Here is a 19,683-nt window from a genome sequence, read left to right on the forward strand (position 1 = left end):
ATGCATCCGATGAAGTGAGCTGTAGCTCATGAAAGCTTATGCTCAAATAAATATGTTAGTCTCCAAGGTGCCACTAGTACTCCTTTTCAATATGTGTAATGACCCAGCCACTTCCAGTCTCTATGCAGACCCAAGTTAATAGTATCTAGTTTGCATATTAATTCAAGCTCAGCAGTTTCTCGGGGAAGGGGCCTCATGGAAGGGGTGGAGTGGAGGCGGGGCCAGGGGCAGCAAGGTGGGGGTGTGTGTCAGTGATGCAGCCCTCGGGCCAATGCACTAGTCCTCATGTGGCCCTCGTGGTCATTTGAGTTTGAGGCCTCTGATCTAGCAGTTACAGGTTGATAATCCTATGATAATTTTTGGAGCCTTTTATATATAAAAACACCCCCCTGTCCTCCCAAACTGGCATTATATTAGCCATCCTCCAGTCATCTGGTACAGGAAGCTGATTTAAACAATAGATTACATACCACAGTTAGTAGTTCAGCAATTTCACATCTGAGTTCCTTCAGAACTCCTGGGTGAATACCATCTGGCCCTGATGACAAATTACTGTTTAATTTATCAATTTGTTCCAAACCCGGCTCTACTGACACCTCAATCTGGGATGTTCCTCAGATTTATCACCTAAAAAGAATGGCTGCGGTGTAGGAATCTTCCCCGTTCTTGAGGGAGCAAAGAAGGATGCAAAGAATTCACTTAGCTTCTCCTTTAGCACCTCAATCATCTAGTGGCTTCACTACTGTTTGGCAGGCTTCCTGCTTCTGATGTACTTAAAAAAAAAAAAGTTTGCTGTTAGTTTGCGTGTCTTTTGCCAGTTACTCAATTTCTTTTTTGGCCTGCCTAATTGTACTTACAGTCTGGTGAGTCGAATGTAAATGTTCCTTTATTTTCTCAGTGGGATCGGACATTTAATTTTTAAAGGATGTATTGTCATCTCTAACTGCTTCTTTTACTCTGATTAGCCATGGGGTGGCTTTTTTTTGGTCCGCTTAAAAAAATATTGGGATATACATTTAATCTGAGCCTCTACAATAACTTTTTTTTATAGTTTCCATGCATCTCACTTGTGTGACTGTTCCTTTTAATTTCCATTTGACTAGCCTCCTGATTTTTTAGTAGTTTGCCTTTTTGAAGTTCAATGCTACTGTGGTGGGTTTTTTTGGTATTCCTCCCCACCTGCAAGGATGTCAAATTTAATTACATTATGGCCGCTATTTCTAAGCGGTTCAGCTATATTCACTTCTTGGACTAGTTCCTGTGCCCCACTTAGGACTAAAACAAGAACTGCCTCTCCCTTTGTGGATTCCAGGATGAGCTGCTCCAAGAAGCAGTCATTAATGGTGTTTAGAAATTTTATCTCTACATCTTATCCTGAGAAGACATGTTTCCAGTCAATATGAGCATAGCTGAAATCCCCCATTATGACTGGGTTTTCTGTTTTTGTAGCCTCTCTAATCTCCCTGAGCATTTCACAAGGACTTTCAACATCTTTGTCAGTAGTATATTCCTACGGCTATTCTCATTATTCAAGCATGGAATTTCTATCCGTAGAGGTTTTTAAAAAAAAAAAAAAAAAAAATGTCTGACTCTGTGCTCTCTTTCACACACAGTGACTTAGTGTTGCAGGAAGTGCGGCTACTCCAACGAGACCCTGCCCCATGTCCTGTGCAGTTGCAAGCCCCACTCCGGAGCCTGGCAGCTGCGCCACAACGCCATCCAGAACCGCCTAGTGAAAGCCATCGCACCGTCCCTGGCGAAGGTCACCGTGAACATCGCCATCCCCGGTACTGACAGCCAGTTGCGACCTGACATGGTAGTCACTGACGAGGCCCAGAAAAAGATCATCCTCGTCGACATCACGGTCTCCTTCGAGAACAGGACCCCGGCCTTCCGTGAATCCAGAACTTGTAAGCTGGAAAAATACGCCCCCCTGGCCGACACCCTGAGAGTGAAGGGCTACGAGGTGCAGATGGATGCCCTGATCATCAGAGCCCTGCGCGCTTGGGACCCCTGCAACGAGCATGTGCTGTGGACCTGTGGGATTGGTCGACGCTACGCACGACTCATGCGGTGCCTCATGGTCTTGGACACCATCCGATAGTCCAAGGACATCTACATCAAACACATCACCGGCCACCGACAGTACCAGGGGATGTGAGCCAGTACGACATCGTGCATCAACTATGGGAAAGGGACAGAGACTTTTTCCATTGGACCATATGAACTGGAACCATAAACTCACTGAACATTAAATCCCACCAAATGAGGGTAGATCCATCCTCATCATCGTATCTGCTCATTATACTCCACAGCCGAACATAGCCATTATATGGACAACATACTCCCATATCTCAATGCCTGTACTTTGACCCATTAAAGTTTTACCCCCAATAGGGGAGATTGCAGATTATGTATTCCTTCTGCCACCTGCTCCTAAACCGAATTTCGCACCCCTTGATAATCTCTACCTTATTCCCTGATAACCAGAAACTTCTATGCCTAAACTCTGTACCGTTTTCTTTCTACTTCAACATTATATTCCTACGGCTATACTCTTATTATTCAAGCATGGAATTTCTAACTGTAGGTGTTTTTTTGTGTTTTTTTTTTTTTTTTAAAACATGATGTCCGACTATGCTCTTTCACACACAGTGACTTTCCGCGACCAGCGCAACCTACTCTATCATTTTTGTATATTTTGTACCCTGGTATTATTATGTCCCATTGATGATCATTATTCCACTTTGTTTCTGTGATGCCTATTATAAAATATCCTCATTTAATACCAGACATTCAAGTTCACCCATCTTAGTATTTAGACTTCTTGTATATGTATACAAGTACTTATAAAATTTGTCAATATTTAGTTGTCTGCTTTCACTTTATATAATTGAATGCGACTCATTTGATTCTCTTCACTTCCTATCTGTACTCTAGCAACTCCTCTCCTCTTTACTAGGATATAGAGTATCCCCCCAATAATTCCTCCCTGAAGGATTTCTCGGTCCAAACAGTGTGCTCCTTTATACTGGTCGGCTTTCTGTCACTCTGTTTAAAAACTCCATGACCATTTTTATTTTACATGTCAGCAACCAAAAGATTTTATATTATTCCAACAATGATGATTTAGCCCATTACATGCATCTGCATTAGGGGTGAAAACCTGACTCTAATCAAGTCAGTGGGAGTTTTACCACTCATTTCAAGGAGGCCAGGATTTCATCCTAGAGATTTGCTCCCATTTAATTAGATTGATTTAGTTATAGTGGTGCAACTTTTCAAGTTTAGAAAAGTCCATAAGAGACAGGAGCAGAAATACTCATGTCATCAAAAGCCTTTATGCCTATGGCTCCAGTCCAAGAGTAGTTAATTCTTCCTGAATATACATACCCTTTAAAACAAAATTCAAGCTGAGAGACAAAGAAGTGTTTTGATTTTTTTGTTTTTAAATAAAGAGGAGAATGAAAAGGACTGCTGTGTTTACAGCTAGCAGTAGGATAGACTACCAACTCTGTAAGTGAACCTGCTATTTTGGCAAATGAGAAAAGCTGACACTTGTTTTATTTCTTCCTTTTGCAACCACAAAAAGCTATCAAAGCAGGCAAAATTAAACATTTGTTTCATCAGATGGATGCTGACTAGTTCCTCAAAAATAATCTCAAAATGCAAAACGATCTTTACACAAAGTTTCCTGCTCAAATGACCATCTCCAAATATCTAAACTAATGTCTCAGCCTATCTTCAAAATGTTTACTACAAGTTCTGTAATGATGAAGAAATTTAACTATATGGAGCCCATCTTCACTATAGTGAATTCAAACTGACCATCACATGACACCAGTTTAATATAGTTAGCCAGAAGTTACAAGTATAACTTCCAACTACAATTCATTTATGAAGTATGTGTGACCCTACACCCCACATTCTTCATAGGTATATGCTTATGATATGAATCTGGAATAACTAAGATGTATTTTAGGAAAAATGGGTCATTGGAAAGGTTATAATTTACTGAATGTAATTATCCAATTTGTATGCATGTATCATTTCTGAATCTGAAGTTTAATTATTACATTGTCAATATTTCTGTTTTCACCTGCGGAATGCCCACCAGACAGTATGCAAACAGCCTGGATGGGCCATTAGGAAGGACAATAGGACTTTGAAGATACTAATCTCCCTCCTTCCTGAGAAGTTTCCTGGGCTGCTGCTTTGACACCGCCCCCCTGCTCAAGAAGAAAGACTGCTGAAAATACTTGAAGAAACAAAGGAACTAAGCTGCGGGGGCCAAGGGAGGGGAGCACAGGGGCTGAGCCCGGGCTGGGAATGGTGTCTGTCCTGTGAAAAATATACCCAAGTTTTAAGCTGCAAGAGCTGTCTGTCCACAAAGAAATTCTGCAACCTGCTTAAAACATTTAGGGTGAGAAATTATTATTTGTAGCCAGTATTCTGTAGTGTATTAAGCTTAGTTTGTGTATTTTGTTTTATTTGCTCAGTAATCTGCTTTGTTCTGTTTGCTATCCCTTATAATCGCTTAAAATTTACAGTTTATAGTTGTTAAACTTGTTTGTTTATGCTAAAACCCTGTTTGTGCGATTCATAACTGGGGTGGCAAAGCTGTGCATATCTTCCTCCACATTGAGGGAGGGAACCAATTTCATGAGCTTATGCTGTATAGATCTTTATACAGTGCAAGACCATATAATTTTGGGTTTACACTCCAGAAGGTGTGTGCAGCAGACTGCTGGGCAATCCCTGATCTGTCTTCCCACACAGAGCCGATTGCAGACTCAGATTCTACACCTGGGAGCATCCGTGCATGTGTGTACACATGCGCAGGAGGACAGGGTGAGGGAGCCCAGGGTGGTGGAATGGGCAAACTCAGTGGGACCCCAGCACATCAGGTGGCCCCCTGGAAGTGGGGGGGTCCAACCCATCACAGGATGGGCAGAAAATTTTATGTAAATGTAATGTAACTACTATGGTATTTGAAAGCCTTGTGAGGTACAAGCTGCATACAAACTGTAGGATGCATTTTGAAAAATAAAGTTATATGCTCTGTATTTTAGTCAGGCAGAAATGCTGAACTGCTACAAATTCAGCTCTACTATAGCCACTGGTGCTTTTCTACGAAGTTTAGATCTCGTGAGCTACAGCATACACAAAGCCTGCACAGAAGTGCACTTTACAGAAGTCTCTTAACCTGGGTCTCTTCCTGTCTGTACAGGTCTATTTGACCTCTAGCTGGGCTCAGTCAAGAAGCTGAGGCTAGGGTTTGAGAATTGACAAAATCCCAAATGGAACTACATATTTAAAAAAAAAATAAAATAAAAAAAATCTAAATGAACTGATAAGTTCATGAGAAAATTAGTTTGGGGATATTTAACTAATGGTAGTCCTGTCTTGGAAAGCGATCTAATACAGTATATCACTACAAACATCATTGCTTAAATCTAAACCATAGTCCAAAACTTCCTAGAAGTGGTACTGTTTTGAAGCTAAAATGACTTAAGTTTGAGGAGCTCTTTCCTCCCCCTTTTTTTAATACTATAATTTTAATGATAGGTTTCAGAGTAGCAGCCGTGTTAGTCTGTATTCGCAAAAAGAAAAGGAGTACTTGTGGCACCTTAGAGACTAACAATTTATTTGAGCTCACGAAAGCTTATGCTCAAATAAATTGGTTAGTCTCTAAGGTGCCACAAGTACTCCTTTTCTTTTTATAATTTTAATGTTGGGAAAGCAGGGTTAGAAGTAATAGGACCATGTTAACATACATCTTACTGTGGAAGTTTCAAAGAAACAATCATGGAAGACTTTTTTCATTGAAAGTACACTCATTGGGCTGTTTGGAGGACAATGCTCACTTAGCAGAAGTTTATTTTTACTACATGAAATCATTCACTAACATTTTTTCCTTGTGAAGAAAAAGGTATTTTAACATTATCTGCAGAAAAAAATAAGATCCAACTTGAGTTATCCATGATATCTGCTTATACTTGCTGATTCTAACTCGATTCTGCTTGTTATATTGATTGCCTGCTGAGCCAGTCATCCTATGTGTTTGGTTCCCTTGATGTGACTGGCCTTTATTGACATTAGATGTTCTGTCCAATTCAGGAACCCTGCTGTTATCCTGATGTGACAAATCCTTTGTCTGCCATAAACAAGCAGGGAGAGAAAATTAACTGATATTATATACATCATTAAATGTTAGCAACTGGTGATTTTGGATGAATCACCACCAGGGATCCTAGAAATCGGCTGCCACAGAAAAACATGGAATTTGCATTTTTACACAGAATTTTTAGTTATTTTTTCACAAAATGTAAAAATAACAGTAGAACCCTGTTTATCCGCACCTCGGTTATCCTGCTCTCCACATTAACCGCCCCAAGCGGGAACCGCAGCCAATGGGAGCTGCGGGGGCGGCGCCTGCGGGCGGAGGAAGCATGCAGAGCTGCCTAGCTGCGCCTCCGCCTAGGAACAGGTCACCGCTTGCAGGGAACCACCCAAGGTGAGTGCTCCCCACTCTGGATCCAGCACCCTGAAACCCCTCCTGCACCCCAACCCACTGCCCCGAGCCCCCTCCCACCCTCTTAGTTAACTGGAATTTTTCCCCACTTACCGACACCCCCGGTTCCCTCAACATGCCAAATTAAAAAAAAGCTTTTACTGTAGATGGTTTAACAAAGTTGTTTTAAAATAAATAAAAAGGGGTTTTTTTTTGGGTTCCCTTGGTCTTTCAGACAAGAATCTGTTCTTACTGGATTATAGTGGCATTGACTTTACTGGATAGACCATGTCAATTTACTTTAATGAGTCACACTAAACCTGTGTTCCATGGAACACCATTAGAGCCTCCAGAAAAGTTCTATCAGACTAAGAAAACCCATTTCTTGTGGCTGAAAGGAACCCTCTAATTGTGAGCCAACGCCTCTCAGTCTTCCTCAGTATGGGCAACTGATAGCTCTTATTTATACTGTGACCATAAAAGTATCTGAGGACCTGTTACTGCTGCTGATGACTAACCTCACTATTTAAGAGTGCAACTTTGTTAATTTCATGCAAACCATTTCAGCAGAATCATTCAGCTATTCTGGGTGAAGCTTAATACTAGGGGCAGAAATTGAGGCAAAGAGTCACTATTTTAAATTTTAACCAACTTTCAATATGAAAATTTTATCCCTTCCAAGTTTAATCAATCAGTTCAGTCTCTGCTGAAGTTGTCTTCTTTTGATACCTATGTTTTAAGGAATATTACTACTTTAGTTAAGTTTTGTCAGGGCTTTTCTGCAGGAACAATTAGTTCTCAGCTGGTGTGGGGGTCAATCTTTGGCAGGTGAGTGAGAGAAACTTGTTTATGTGGACCCTGATGATGCACATTAACGGTTTGTTAATGCGATCTGATCTAGCCCCATTTCTAAGAGGGCCAGACTGCATTGCATTAATGAACTGTTAATGCACATCAGCAAGGTCCACATATGGACAGTTAGTCTGAGGCAGGCCAGCATGTGGCAGATACACACCTCAACTTGCTGCATATTAAACATTTTGCCATTGTTTCTTCAATCATGTACTGTTTTTGCTACCAGAACAGAGTTAAACACTCAAATTAAGAAATGACAAGGTTAAGAGTTCCGTAAGAGTTAGAATACTATGTTTCAGAAATACAGTAGTAAGAGCCGACCAAAATTCAGAGTTCTTGGTTCATGAGACATTCCAATATTTCGGCATCTCGTTTTGAACTGACTCCCAATGAGGCAACACAGGGAGACAGCTAGACCAGGAGTTTGGAAACCTTGGGATTCCCAGCCTGGGGAAGTCTGCACTGCATGGCTGCCCCAGAGGCATGGACCCTGAGAGCTGGTCACAGGACTTACAGCTCCTTACTATGGATCCAAGAGTCTACCAGTGACTAGAGCTGGGGCATTTAGAACTTTCAGGTTCTTGGCTCCAAGCAGGGAGCCTGGAAGCCCTGACATGCCGGGGCTGCGAAGGAGCCCCAGCTGGAGCCCAGGTTCTCATAGTTCTGGGCTCCTTGCAACAGAGCAGGAAGCCCAACAGTGCTGCCACAGAGCGGGTCATCCAGCAGTGCTGAGAGCAGGGCTGGCTGACTTTCTGGAACATTGACTCCTTGACAGATTCCTTGAAACCATTACAGACTTGCCAAAACATTTCACTTCAGCAAACTGGTATTTTCCAATTAAACTTAACATTTGTCAGAAAACTTTTGAAGAGCTCTAAAATAGTATCTTGCAATGAAAGACTATTTGATATACACAAGAGTTAAAAGGTAACCACCAAATACTTTTATTATTTTTTTTTAAAAAAAGCTGAGCATAAGCACATTTGCTTCTTTATGACATGAAGGAGAACTGGAAGTTTAGTTGCTTTTAAGAAGGTTTGTCTATTTTTTAATCATCTTTGAAAAAACCAGGAATACCAACTCATCTTTGTTTTCAATCAGTGGTTGGGAAGTCTCAATTTGTATAGTTAGCACTTTACCATTTTAGGTAAGGTGTGTTTCTTCAATTTTAAGACATCCTTTCTTCAAAATTTTACTATAAAGAAAGATTTTAAGATGACTAATCTTTCCCCTCTCAATTTTACCTTTGTTCTTCTAATGTCATTGTACTAGTTCTCCAGTTAATCTTCCAGGCTACACAGGACACAAATTTCTAATGCAACACAAGTTAGAAATTTCAGAACTTCTTATACATCATGAAAAGATTAAAGGGTACAAACACCTTTTTTCTTTCTTTGCAAGTCACCTTTAAGGCCGCACGTACAACATTGTCATTTCCTGATTCAAGTTCTTAACCACACAAATTTAACTTAAGATTCTATAAGAGTTCTTTTTTCATAATCTTGCTCTAAAATGTTTAAGTAGAACTTCCAAGCTTTGCTAACTTGCGAGAGAAATATTGATGGTGCTTGTAGCAATGCCTATATAGTTAAGTTTAGCTAACACTTTCCAGTAGAAGACCCTGCTTTCAGTTACTCAAAAATTTGCTAAATTTCAACCACTCAGGCTGAAGTTTTCCAAGTAGGACTTTTGCCTCAATGCCTTTGAATTTTTCAGTTCAGGCATTTCCTCCAAAATAAGGGGAAAGGGAGTTTTGACAATGTTAAAGTTTTCTTGCAACCATATCACCGAGTCCTTGCTCCCCCCATATTTTAGCTCAGAGACTTAATTTGTCAAAGGAATCACACCTGCAGTCAAGCACATGTTTTGGACACAACAATCTACCCAAATTTAACTAAGTTAATATGAACTGAGGTTTTTCAGGAACTAATAATAGTCTATCCTTTATACGGCACTTTTCCTCAGTAAATCTTATGCCCAGTGGAGATGTTCGAAGCATTATTCTCCAAAGATTTCATCTGCATTGAGATTATTCCATCCCCACTGTTCCTACATGCTGGCCAAACTGAGAATGCAAAAGATCGCCACAGAACGACTGAACATGCTCTACTCCAAGGCTGAGTAAGACTTCTTATGCATTTGTTCCTCCAAGCACGAGAACTAGAAATAGGGAGACATTCTTGTACTCTTTCTCCTTCCTGGCACACAGACAGTGTGAAGTATAAAGAAGCTGCCTGACTTGCTTATATACAGAGATGTAATGAGAGGAGAGGGGCCAGGTGTAGGCTGGGGAAGGACACACAAGTTAGACTCTTCTGCATCTATTAGAGCAGGTGTGTGTAAACTTTTTGGCCTGAGGGCCACATCTGGGTGGGGAAGTTGTATGTAGGGCCATGAATGTAAGGCTGGAGCAGGGGGTTGCGGGAGCGAGTGCGGTATGCAGGAAGGGGCTCAGGGTAGGGGTACAGGAGGGGTTCAGGCTCCGGCCCAGCTGCAGGGCTAAGGCAGTCTCCCTGCCTGCCTGCCCGCCCACCCTGGCCCCGTGTGGCTCCCGGAAGTGGCCAGCATGTCCAGCAGTGGCTCCTGGGGGTGGGGTGGGGCAGGCGGCTCTGCCATGCGCTACCCTCGCCTGTGGGTACTACCCCCGAAGCTTCCATTGGCCATGGTTCCCTGTTCCTGGCCAATGGGAACCATGGGAGGTGGTGCCTGCAGGCGAGGGCAGCGCGCAGAGCCCTCTGGCCACCTACCTTTCCCCCTCCCCCTGTATCCCAGGGGCTGCAGAGATGTGGTGCCACTGGCTTCCGGGAGCAGTGCAGGGCAGGGTCAGGCAGGGAGCCTGCCTTAATCCTACTGCGCCATGGGGCTGGCAATCCCATGGGCCGGATCTGGCCTGTGGGCTGCAGTTTGCCCTCCCCTGTATTAGAGCATAATCCTCTGCAGAACCTGGAATTGAATCCAGGATTCCAGAGTCCCAACATTTCTTGGTTGTCATCAAACAGCTGTGAATACCACTGGCAAAGTGTGCCTCATATCTCTCTCTAGTGGCTGGTCCACATGGAGGATAACAGCCCACCACTTTTACTAGTTACCCCTTTTTAAGTGACAGAAGTCTGTGCTGCGGATCTGAAAGTTCCAACTCTGATGACCGCCTTATTCAGTGCACAGAACCAACCTGTGCGCAGGGAATGAGTCAGCGTTGTGTAGAGAATGAGGCTGTTGCCATCATTTGTTGAAGAAGCTGGAAGGTATGTGGTAAAGGAGGCAAAAGGATGCAGGAAGAGAAAGGATGGTCTTACAGTTAAGGCAGCTGAATGCCACTCTGAACTGGATTCTATCTCTACCACAAAGTTCTCATGCAATGTTGGGCAAGGCACAAAACCTAACACACAATGGCCAGTCACCTGTAAAATTCCTCATTTCCTGTGCGCCTACCTTGAGCCAACCCAGGCTTGATTTGCAGAGTGACAAATGCTTAAAAATGCGATTCAAAATAATGGGAGAGCTGTGCTTTGAACATATGAAGAACTTTAAAAGTGCTAAGTACTGAGAAGTCAGGCCTTAGTTATATCAACTTGGGCATCAAAATTAGTGAGTATTTTTAGCTTTAGTCGGTGTGCCTCAGCTCTCCATCTGAGAACTGGGAATAATACCATCTTACTTCAAGAGATAAATTCATTAATGTTTGTGAAACATGAAACAGATGGTATGGTAATGAGTGGTAGCATAGAAAAACCCATGCATAAATTAATACAGTAATCAACTGAGATTTTAAATAGCATGCAGCAAATAAGGCATGGGGCCACACACTGAATTAGGATGAGGAAAAAAAAGTTGAATTCACCATTCATCCTGCACACTGAATGTGATGGGACCTGTTGAAAAAAAATACTGTATCATGTTATTAAAGACTGTAACAGCAACCCCACCCACCCCCAACCAAATTAATATCCTATAGGCAAGCTTAATTCTGGCATTTCCTAATGTTTGAGTGCTTGACTTTGCCATCTTTGCATTCTTCTAATGTAGTTTTTTTTGTTTATAATTTGCAACTTGTGTAAGCCTCACATAGGCACTATTTTAGCTACACTCTACTGCAGGGGTGGCCAACCAGAGACTGGCAATGTACATTGGTAAATTCTGGCTCTTTCTCAAAGAGCCACAGTAATGTGTCAGCAGCCCCTACATCCACTCCCCATCTCCTGCCCCCAGTGCCTCCCACCTGCTGGTAGCCCCACCAATCAGCAACTCCCTCTCCCCCCCACACCTCCCACCCACCACAGTCAGCTGTTTCACAGCATGCAGGAGGCTCGGGGGGGGCGGGGGGAGAGCGAGGGCATGGCAGGCTCTGGGGAATGGGCAGGAGTCTTGGGGGAAGGGGTGGAGTGGGGTCAGGACATAGGGCAGAGCCAGGGGTTAAGCAGTGAGCACCACTGGCACATTGGAAAGTTGGCGCCTGTAGCTCCAGAGTCAGCACCTATGCAAGGAGCCGCATATTAAACTTCTGAAGAACCGCATGTGGCTCTGGAGCCACAGGTTGGCCACCCCTGCTCTATTGGGTCATCTTTTCTCATCTATTTAGCAAGAAGCTGTTCTCCTGACAACTTGAAGCGCTTCATAGCTGAGGAAAACTTAGAGGAGGACTCTTGCCTGTGTATCTTACAAAGTGACCAGAAATCCATTTGAACTTCTTCACATTTAATAAGGTCACAAGTATTGAGCAAAGAGCACGTGCAGAGTAGCTGTATCAGATCACATGCATGCCTAACACACTTGCTTCGCTACTCAGCTGAACTGTCCATGCATGCAACAGCAGTTTAGTTTCAGCTGCAAGTGCTACAAGCTTAGCACATTTCAAATGGGATTTTATTGCTAAACGTGAAGAAAGTCATAACTGGAATTCAAGAACAAGTTTCATATGAACACTTCAATAATCATTTCTATTCTATACCTTTTTAATCTCAAATATTTAAGCTTTATGTTATTTTAAAGTGTTTGCAATATTTTTAAATAGGTAAAAGATTATTCCTTTCTTTCCCCATATTTAGGAAGAAAAGTAAATTTTTCTTACAATTTCCATAAGGCAGTTTGCCTTTTATAGGCAAAGCCTGGAAGATATCCAATCAAAAAAAATTCATAAATTTGTATTTAATTGCACTCATGGGAATTAAAATTACACAAGCTTACTTATCATAGGAGCAGTAGTGACAGCTAAGTGCCCAAGCAACCCAAAATTATACACAAGAATACTACATTTTGCAATTAAGCTTCATCTTAAATGAGCAAATTAATTTTCCATCAAGCCTTTTTAAAAAACAAATATAACTGCATGGGCCTGATCCTGCAGCTACTCAACACACAAATCTTAGACTTCAATGGTGTTTACATGTGCAGAAAAGGAAATCTGAAATATTTAGTTTTCCCTCCTCCACTTCCCCACACTCCTCCATACAGCTTGCTGACAAACTGTTCATTTGCAGGTCATCTTTAAAAAAGCTTTATATATCATGAAGAAGCAAGAAAATTGCACCTATTTTCTTTAAAGTTTCATACATTAGAAACTCAAATGCAATCCAAATTAGAAGCCTCTTTGAGGACTGGAGAACTACAGTAGAACCTCAGAGTTACGAACACCTCAGGAATGGAGGTCGTTTGTAACTCAGAACAAAACATTATGGTGGTTCTTCCAAATTTTTACAGCTGAACATTGACTTAATACAGCTATGAAACTTCACTATGCAGAAGACAAATGTAAACTACTAAAAAATAAAAGGGAAAGCAGCATTTAACACAGTATTGTACTGGCTCCCTCCCTCCCCGCTGCTGCCCGATTGTGTACTTCCAGTTCCAAATGAGTAGTGCTATTGACTGGTCAGTTCATAAATCTGGTGTTCGTAACTCTGAGGTCCTACTGTACCAGAGTGACATCAAAAGCAAAGAGAATTAACACTGAGCAATGGAAAGGAAAGAGCTTTAGTCAGGAACAGTCCAGATCAGGGTGGGCAAACTACAGCCCAGATCAGGGCACTCAGGGCTTTGGATCCAGCCTGCGGGATTGCCCTCCGTGGCGCCGCAGGCCCCGCACCACTCACAGAAGCAGCCAGCACCACATTCCTGTGGCCAGAGCAGGGGAGAGGAAAGAAGAGGGCTTCATGCATTGCCCTTGCCTCCAGGCACCGCCCCCTGCAGCTCCCATTGGCCGGGAACGGGGAACCGTGGCCAATGGGAGCTTTAGGGGAGGTACCTGGAGGCGTGGCAAGGGCAGTGCACAGAGCCCTGTGGCTCCCCTCCCCCAAGGGCCACATATGGACATGGTTCCAGCCGCTTCCTGGAGAGGCGTGGCATGGGGCCAGGTCAGGCAGACAGGGAGCCTGCCCTGGCCCCAGTGCCTGCTGCTGCTACCCTGGAGCCACTTTAGTTAAGCAACGCCAGGCTGTAGCCCACACCCCCCTGCCCTGAGCCCCTGCCGCACCACGCACCCCCCTGTTCTGAGCCCGGGTTGCACCCTGCACCCCAACCCCCGCCACACCCCTCCTGCATCCCAACTCTGTGCCCTGAGCCCTCTGCCACACCCTGCACCCCAACCCCGTCCTGAGCTCCCTCCCACAGTCCGCACCCCTGCCCTGAGCCCCATCCTGCACCCCAACTCCCTTCCCAGAGCCCCCTCATACACCCCACACTGCTCCTCTGCCCCAATCCCTTGCCTGAGCCCGTTCCTGCACACTGCACCCCCCTCCCCACACCCCCTCCTGCACCCCTGCCCTGGCCCTGCATACAACTTCCCTACCCAGATGTGTCCCTCGGCCCAAAAAGTTTGCCCACCCCTTGTCCAGACTATTAGGAAGGGTTAGATCAGGTCAGGGTTAGCTACAACACACTACCGCAGTGGTCAACAAAAGGATATCCCCTATGGCCAATCTTGACCCACTAAATCAAGGAACGAGTGCTAAACTTGGCTTATACTAGGGGAAAATGGCATGGTTAATCCAGACCTCTCCTCTTAATCTACAGAAATTCAGACGGTTAAAAACTGTTTAGGAGAATTAGTTTCAGCAATTAAGTACTCAAACAAGCAAGTCTGTTTAGCATTCAAACTTCTCTACCCTTTATTTAGGTGAATAAGAACTAATAATACATTCCCAACAAGCCCCCCACAGCAAAATAAGAGAAGGCCAGAATTGCAATTACTGATATTTCCAAGGTTACAAAAGAAGAGGACGTTCAGTCCTAGCAGAAATACCACAAAGCAAAAAAGGACACGTCCAATAAAAAAAATTTCAAGATTACCTTTAACAGTGTCTGCAATTTACAGGAACTTTCTATTTTATAAAGCTGTTCTAAGATTATTTGTCCATGTATTAGTCCTGGAGATACTAGTAACACTGGCACATAATATACTTTAGAGGAACGGGATGCAATTAAGGTTCAAATCATTCACCCTTTAAGTTGCAATGCCTGCAGGAGGGGTACAAGTGGCCCTGGAAACTGAGAATCCCCTTACAGGATTAAAAATTAGAGGCTTGCAGAAGAGACCAGGGATGCAGCCTCTGAGCCACATGGTTTTCAAGGAAGAAACCCCTTCAACAGAGGGGCCTGATCTGTGTCTCTGTGCTGCTGCCTGGCCTTCCTGCCCTGGCAGGGTCCTTCCATGGCTGCACAGCAGCCCTTGCTTCAAGTAGTGTCCGCTCCCATTTGGCTTTCCAGTTGGGAATCTATGGACTAAGCATAAAGTGATATTGCAGAGTGGCTTTTCAAAGTTCCATTGCAACAGTTGTTTGGGGTGCTGTCTGATGAACTTCTGTAAGGTCCCACGAATGACTAGAGTGTACTTGGTGAAAACCATCACAGAAGAACCAGGAGTCAAAATATGGTGACATTAAGGAGAAGTATCTCTGGAATGATGGAGCTATATCAGCAGCAGTTTCATTTTGTATCCAAAGTTAACTACTTTATAGGTTTGACAGTCATAACCCTCCTCCCTTTGTTTATGGCTAGAAGGGAGAAAGCGCCTAAAACCTTTTTCTGTAAGAACATGCGGTCACAGCATACAGGTGGTTGAGAACCACTTAACAGTATATAAACAAGTGTAAAACTTAAATCACCCTTATTTCAGTAGCCTTAAATATTGTATAGGTTTTTCTACGTGGAGGAGACATGGTCGTCTGCAGCTAAAAAATAATTCACAGGACTAATTTCATTTCTGGAAGAGGGATTTTACCACAACAATGCTAGAGGGAGGGATACTGATCTGCTCTGTACGATGGCTACCAGGTAGTGCTTGTCTAGACTTGGGACTTGTCAACATGGGGAAATTGAACAGCCTAGCTATAGCAGAATAGCTATTACACTAAAGCGGTGCCAGTATAACTTCCCTATGTGGACACTATTCTGGACTAAGAGTGACTAGCTATTCCACTATTACTATGCCAGTCAGTTGCCCCATGTAGGACAAGTGCTAGGAGAAGAGGTGTTTTTTAAAGAATATTTTGCTAGATGTTTTAATTAGTGCTGTTTAAAGTGTATTAGCACTTGAACATGTTTTCAAAAGTGTTTAACTCCTTGTCAACTCTACCAGAGTTGGTTTTGTGTTTAAAAAAAACAAAAACAAAAACACACATTAAAAAGAACAGCACATGAGATCTCAGCTAACTTTAAAAAAAATAATGAAACTCAGCTTTTTCTAACTCTTGACAAGGCCCTAGAGAAACTACCCTATAGTGCCAGGTGTATGATCAAGGACAGTAAACTGGTATGTGTATGTGCACGTGAGGAGTTGTGTTAGTTACTTCTGACACTCTTTCATCCATTAGGAAGAAGAGGACCATGAATGTAGGGTTGGGTTTGGGGGGGGAGTGCGGTGTGCAGGAAGGGACTCAAGGCAAGGGGTTGGGGTGCAGGAGGGGTGCATAAAGGGGCTCAGGGCATGGGGTTGGGGTGCGGCAGGGAGTTGGGGTGCAGAAGAGGTTCGGGCTCTGACCCGGCGCTGCTTACCTTGAGCAGCTCCATTGTGGCAGCAGCACACAGCGGGGCTAAGGCAGGCTCCCTGCCTGCCCTGTTCCTGCACTGCTCCCAGAAACGGCTGGTACCACATCCCTGTGGCTCCTGGTGGAGGCGGGGCAGCAGAGGGCTCTGCATACACCGCCCCCTACAGCTGGCATTGGCCAGGAACGGGGAACCGCAGCCAATGGGAGTTGAGGGAGGTACCCGCAGGCGATGGCAGTGCATAGAGCCCTCTGCTCCCTTACCTCCCCCAGGGGCCGCAGGGACATGGTGCTGGCCACTTCCGGCAGCAGTGCAGGGCCAGGGCAGGCAGGGAACCTGCCTTAGCCCCGTGGCACCACGGGTTTGGGGGGGGGGGGGGGAGGGAGATCCCGTGGGCTGGATAAGGCCCAGGGGCCTTAGTTTGCCCACCCCGATGTAACTTTTAGCTGGTATACAGCAGTTTATCAACAGTTTGAAGAAGCAAGCTTTGCTTAATCTTAAATCTTGCACTTAATTGTGGTCTAGCAATCTCACAGTTTCAGTAGAGGAGATGTCCATGTAACAGGCAGGTACCTAGAGATGATAAATGGCCTTAACTGACTAAACAGAGACACTATCATATATAACAGCAGACCACAGAGGTTTGCAAAGACAGTTAAGACTTAACTATAGTTTGGCATAACAGTTTTTTCATCTCAAAGCTGAAAAAGTCTACTACTCTGCTGCCAGCATCTCTCTTTAGGGCAGGGGTAGGCAACCTATGGCACACGAGCTGATTTTCAGTGGCACTCACACTGCTCGGCTCTACATTTTAATTTAATTTTAAATGAAGCTTCTTAAACATTTTAAAAACCTTATTTACTTTACATACAACAATAGTTTAGTTATATATTATAGACTTTTAGAAAGAAACCTTCTAAAAACGTTAAAATGTATTACTGGCCCGTGAAACCTTAAAATAGAGTGAATAAATGAAGACTCTCACACCGCTTCTGAAAGGCTGCCGACCCCTGCTTCAGGGTATGTCTACATAGCACCTGGAAGGGTGGCTTCCCACCACAGGTAGACAGAAATAGTAGTGTGGCTATGACAGCAGGGGTGGTGGCGGCTCAGGCTAGCTATCTGAGAATATATACTGAGGGGGTCAGTGCTTGAACTCACAAATCTCAGAGTTCCTATACAAGAACTGCTTGTTATATTTAATTAAACGTGCTATCAAAATTTCCAGATGAGTGAGTCCCAACTGCATTAAAAATGCTTGGTTTGTGATGTTGTCTAAATATTCCCTTTTGAAGTCACACAAAGTTACACACTTATACCACAAGTAATACAGAAACTCTTTTCAAAATGGAGAGACATTTCCTAAATAGCATTTATTACCCATTCCTTTTAAAAAAGTCAAAGAACAACAGCATTTCAGTAAATGTTGCACAGTCTAACTTGTGTCAATTTGGACTACAGTATAATGATCACATCCTACAAGGCCTCATTTTATTCTTCTGTGGCATAAATTTTGACAGCTTTCAGTCATGCCACCCTGGATACCTTCCTAAAATATACTATACCTCAAAGTTGGGGACTTGATACAGAAGTTATTGGGTGAGGTTTTTCAGCCAGTATTATGTAATAATTCAGACTAGATGATCAAGACCTACAAATTCTCCAGGTTTCTTTTCCTTTTTTATTTGGATAAGGGTCAGAAGATTCATAAACATTAAATGACTGCAGTGTTGTCTATTTACATGGCAAGCTCTTTCTGGGCAGGCACTGTGCCTTCTTAGTCCCACTACCAAAGTGCTCAGCACACTTGGGGCACTGTATAAACAGCACAGAAACCAGAAGCAAAAAACAAAACAAAAAAACCCACCACCAGCACGAAGGGATGAAGAGAGAACGTTTCGCGAGGTAAGAGCCAGCGCAGTCTTAATATGTTGCCCGTGATGCCCGGACTTTGGGGGCCGACACCATGGCAGGGGATCACCTCAGTCCAATGCAAGTGAAACGGACGAGGCCTATGGGCAGGACACTCTCGCCCCACGCCGGGGGAGGGTGATGGAAACTGTGAGCAGCTTCTCTCCAGCGGCTGATACTGCCGGCCTAGGTGGGGCTGGACGCAGACTTCCCACAACGGGCTGACAAGGCGAGGGTGAGAACTTTCTTCACCGCCCGGAGCCGAGAGGCCCCTGACCCCCGCCGGCCCAGGCGCGGGCTGGGAAACAGCTCAGAGCTCTGGGGTTACAACTTTCCGCTTCCGCTCTAACTTCGGGGCAGGCGGGCGGGCGCCGGGGCGCCCCCCCCCCCCAAAGCTCAAGGGGCGGGGAAGCGAGTGGCAGCCAAGCCCCAGACTCTCCCCCCCCCGCATGTCCCCGCTGCCGGGGGCAGGAGGCGGCGGCGGCCGCTCTCGGTTCCTGCTCCGCCATGTTCAGACACTTGCCCCCTTTCCACACAGCGCGCTCTTCCAGCCGGCGCGGCGGCCGCCGCCGCCCCGGCCCCCTTTGCCCGCTCCGCTCCCTCTGCCGCGGGGCCACCTGTACCAGACACGCCGCTGCCGCAGCCACCGCCCGCCCGGTACCGGAGTGTCCCGCCCGGGGCCCAACCACCCCGCTCCCCTCTCAGCCGCCGCCTACCGGACGGCGCCGCCGCTCCTCCTGTCGCCTCCTCCCCGGCCGAGCCTGCTCCGCTCACCCGCTCCCTCTCTCGCTACCGCTGCCTGGGCGAGGCTTGAAGCCGTCGTCGTGACGCGGACGCTGCACGCCGAGCCTCGCTTTGGTTTCCCTAGCTCGTTCCGGCGGCGGGGGTGGGGGTGGGGGTTGGGGAGAGGTGACCTCTCCGCCCTGCTCCGAAACTGCGCACGCGCGAGCCCTAGCCCGGCGGCCCCGCGGCCCCTCCCCCGCCTCAGATGGAACCTCCCTCCCCTTCCCGCCCGGTCAGGGTGACTCCCTCCATCCCCTCGCGGGGTAGTGGAGCCGTGCCCGAGAGAGGGCGGGGCGGGCACGTCGCGCGCTGGGGGTGTGCTGGCGGGTACGCTAGGGCAGAGGGGTGGGGGCTCGGGGGTAGCACGGGTGGGTTACTGCCCAACACCGTGTGGTTTGTACCTGCCTGTGACAGACGCTTTTGCTATCTGTAGAAGTTGGTCCAATAAAAGCTGTTACCTCGCCCGCCTTGTCTCTTAAGGGTCTGAATCAGCTTTAGCCTGTGACAACGTGTGTAGCTTGTCATGCCAATGGATTCTCACTGACTTGGTCTGTTACGCCACAACCGCCAGCATGCCCTCTGAGGGGTCAGACCCTTGCACTGACTACCCTCTTACCCTTCACTGCCCCACTCAGGGTCCT

General features: G+C 45.3%; 1 protein-coding gene across 2 annotated transcripts in view; it reads right to left on the reverse strand.

The window, feature by feature from the left end:
• RAP1B (RAP1B, member of RAS oncogene family) overlaps positions 1 to 19,131 on the reverse strand; it is a 71,143-nt gene extending 52,012 nt beyond the window's left edge. The window contains exon 1 of one of the 2 annotated variants that reach the window (XM_048835869.2): positions 18,976 to 19,131. The gene's annotated coding sequence lies outside the window, so the exon portion shown is untranslated. Of the gene's footprint in view, positions 1 to 16,357; positions 16,381 to 18,975 lie in introns of those variants that run through there. The other variant, XM_048835870.2, reaches the window with a different exon arrangement.
• Positions 19,132 to 19,683: the final 552 nt, after the last annotated feature.

The sequence above is a fragment of the Caretta caretta genome, chromosome 1 (genome assembly GCF_965140235.1).
Source record: "Caretta caretta isolate rCarCar2 chromosome 1, rCarCar1.hap1, whole genome shotgun sequence".
Classification (NCBI taxonomy): Eukaryota; Metazoa; Chordata; order Testudines; family Cheloniidae; genus Caretta; species Caretta caretta.